The sequence below is a fragment of the Xiphophorus maculatus genome, chromosome 13 (assembly GCF_002775205.1).
Source record: "Xiphophorus maculatus strain JP 163 A chromosome 13, X_maculatus-5.0-male, whole genome shotgun sequence".
Taxonomy (NCBI): Eukaryota; Metazoa; Chordata; class Actinopteri; order Cyprinodontiformes; family Poeciliidae; genus Xiphophorus; species Xiphophorus maculatus.
Window position 1 is genome coordinate 23889173 of NC_036455.1, and position 3593 is coordinate 23892765.

Genomic DNA, 3593 nt, shown 5'->3' on the forward strand with positions numbered 1-3593 from the left:
TAATTTAAAATGAGAAACAGAAGTGGATACGGCCTTTCCAGTTTTCCATATTACTCACATTTAGTGTATTTAAATTACTTTCTTTGAGTCATGTACTCTCCATTTCTCTCCAGAGCAAAACTATCAGTGTCAAAGCTCCAGATGCAGAGAAGAACAAACAGTTCTTATTGGGATTTTCTCCCAAATATCTGAACTTCACATCAAAACCAACATGTGGGTGTTTTTCTTAGTAACAGCAGTGAAAACATTCACATTACTGATGTTCTCTGCTCTGGATCAGCATTTCGTGCAGCCATCACACCCATCCTTGTTTACTATCAGCCGCACACGTCCTGGAACAGGAAATCCACCAGGGGAGTCAAGATGGACACGTGTCTGCTCTGAGGGGTGCAGACCCCCACGCTGACGCAGTGCAGCTGGAGCCTATGTTTTTGTAGCACCATGGGATGATTGTGATGCAACAGTCCAGAAAAAGAGAGCAATTGTTCCTCAGGATGACTGTGTGTGTATGTGACCAGCCCACGCCGTTCGGGTGTCAGTTCCAGATTCTGCTCATATTTATTTCCATGAAATGTTCCAAATTAACCAAATATATGCCACACACACACACACACACACACACACACACACACACACACACACACACACACACACACACACACACACACACACAAGTACACTGACCTCAAGCAGTGCACACTTTTGTGTGAGTGTGCCTGGATGTACAATTTATTTCTCCTCGGAGTGTCCCTGCAGTATTCTTTCTAAGTTTGGCTCTATTGTTGCCTTCATGCTCAATGGTTCAGTCTATTCTTCATGAATTACCTCACTAACAGAAGCATTGCTGATCTGATAGCAGACCACTCTGCTCTGGGTAATGTAGAGGTCAGGTCTGAGTCACTGTAGCATGGACCCTGCCTACACATTGAATGTGTGTCTTGTGACAGATCACCTACAGATGTTGTGAAACATCCTTCTCAAAACCATCTAAAATGATTCACATTTCTTGTTTTCACTGATCTATACATGAGTCACCTACTTCCTCATTTGGTGACAGCCTTCTCTGATTCAGGGGTCATTTATGTGTTCCTGAGGGTCTTCAGACTTTTACAAGCATGCCTTTTCATTCTTGTGCTTTTATGGTTAAAGGAGCATCATCACCATTCTTCTCTAGAAGCGACTTGCCTAATGCCAGCAGCTCTGCATAGTTCTTTATGTGTTAGTACCACCAAATGACGTACAGTTGTGGTTTAATAATGATGGAGAGTCTGGTGACATTTGAACACTGTAAAGATAGCTCAGGGCCCCCTAGTTTCAGGAGGAACAAGGCGTGTAACACTTGTTAAATACATAATTATAGGCTTGTTTGAAAAGAAACCCGGTTACCCAGACCTCCTCTATCCAGTAATAGTCTGAGAGCATTTCACATTTAAGCTCGTTTTAAGTCACACTTATAGATGAGGGTAAACAAACTGTCAAAAAAAAAAAAACATTTCCCTGGAAAGTGTTGCATAAGATAATTGCAAAATGGAACAGTACCTCAATCAATGTTTTTTATTAGTAGTCATCTATTTTCTATTTTGAATTAAATTGATGAAATTGATATTTGCAAGTAGGTAAGAACGTATTTGTCATGTCTAGTATATCAAATGTTTTGTGTAATTACACAAAAATCCATTTGAGTGTATTTGCACACACCTTTTCTGCTCTGTCCACAAATTTTGGGGCAATTGGGACTGAAATCAGGACTTGTTAGCGGGTTGCTTTGTTGTAGTTATTTGGTGGTTAGCTGAAGGGTCTCGTTTGGAAAACCAAAGTTTGACTCATGGCTAATGTCTTGAGATGTTGCTTCAATGTTTCCAAGTCACGTTCTTTCTGCATGGTGTCATCTGTTTTGTGAAATGCGGCAGTCGCTTCAGCAACAACACTTGATGATGTCACGCCTGTACTTCAGCTTCCTCTTTCTCCTTTCAAATGTAACCATGATCACTCTAGACAAACATCAGTTTCATCAGACCACAAGACGTGGCTCTACAAGTTGAGGTGTCCATCTCAATGTTGATCTGCAAATTGCAAAGCTTTTCATGCTGCTTTCTGGGAGATGACTTTTTCTTCAGTGATTGTTCTTACAACCAATGTCAGCGTGCGATCCATTTTACTGTGGATAATGATCTTGCTACAGAAAAGTACTTCAGTTATTTTATTTTTGTTCTGGGATTGGCACATCCTTTTTGAATCAAACCATCCGTGTGACAAAGAGACCATCTTTTTTCTCAACAGTATATCTGGACAATTCCTTTGGATTAAAACTTGCAGGACCTGCAGACATTTAGATTGTACTCAAGGATAAACCAGATTGTGGAGGTCCACAGCTCTGTTCCTGATATCTGATTTTTATAATTTTTTCCCATTATGCTGCATATTCTAGGTGTGCCTTAAACTATAAATACGCGCTGACGTGACTCAGATTGTGAGCTGTATCGTCTCAGCTTTCACAAATTGTTTAAATGCATGTCATGCTTAAACTTCAAAATTTAAAGAAAGTATAAATAAAGCTAAAATTAAAGCAAAAATATCCTCTGATTATTCTGGCATTTACCTCGTTAAAACAATATCAGTAATGTTAGCTGATAAAGAGAAACGTTGACTCTGTGTGAATGTAAGACATTGATTCTAAACAAAGACTTATTCTTTTTGTATAAGTATTTTTGTGAATAGATGTTATCAGCTGTAGGTTTCTTTGTGTGGTCGCTCATTTTGTTTCTCCTGTCTCTCCCATCCTTAAACCCCACCCTGTCTGACACCCTGCTGTGCCTCCATTATCAATTCAGCTTTTAGTTTATTGATTGAGCATGGAGGGGGTGTTTAACGCACAGCTGCGTCTTCCTTTAGCACCATGTCACTCCTCTGAATCAATCAATAATGCCCAGAAAACAGGGGATGACTAAATTGGCTCGCTTCATGTATTTTGAGAACTTGTTTTTTTTTTTTTAGTGATTAACATGTCAACATGACAACAACTTAACTGTTGCAGAACAACAAAGAAATAAAAATCAAGTTCCTTGCTTGTGCTTGCAAATTTTTAATTCCTATGCTATGATTGTGACTCACACAAATAAAAAAACAAATAATATCTGTATGCATTTATTTTGAAACAGAATTGATTAAGAAATGCAACAAAATAAGATTCATTCTATCAAACCTATTATTTAAAAATATTTAACTTATTAAGTCCCACCTGGAATAATTGCATTTACCTTAGAGTGAATGAGGTGGAATAAACAGAAGCTGATGACATAAACAGATTGAGGATAACGGCTCACACAGAAGAAAAACAGTCTTAATATTTAGAGCATTTTGCTTTAATTTCTGCAAAAACCTGATGTCCAGGGGGTTGTTTGTAAGTTTCTAGAAGCTGGAAAGTCTTCTGCAATCTGTCCACTCATTTCCAGGCCGAGTGGGTTGGACTTATGCAACCTGTGTGCAGGAGGAGGAGCAGGAGTCAGCAGCTACTCTTTACTGTGAACACCTCAGATAGAGTTTAGCTCTGCACAGTAAATGTAGGGCAAATTCATGGCTGTAAGTGAAAAGGA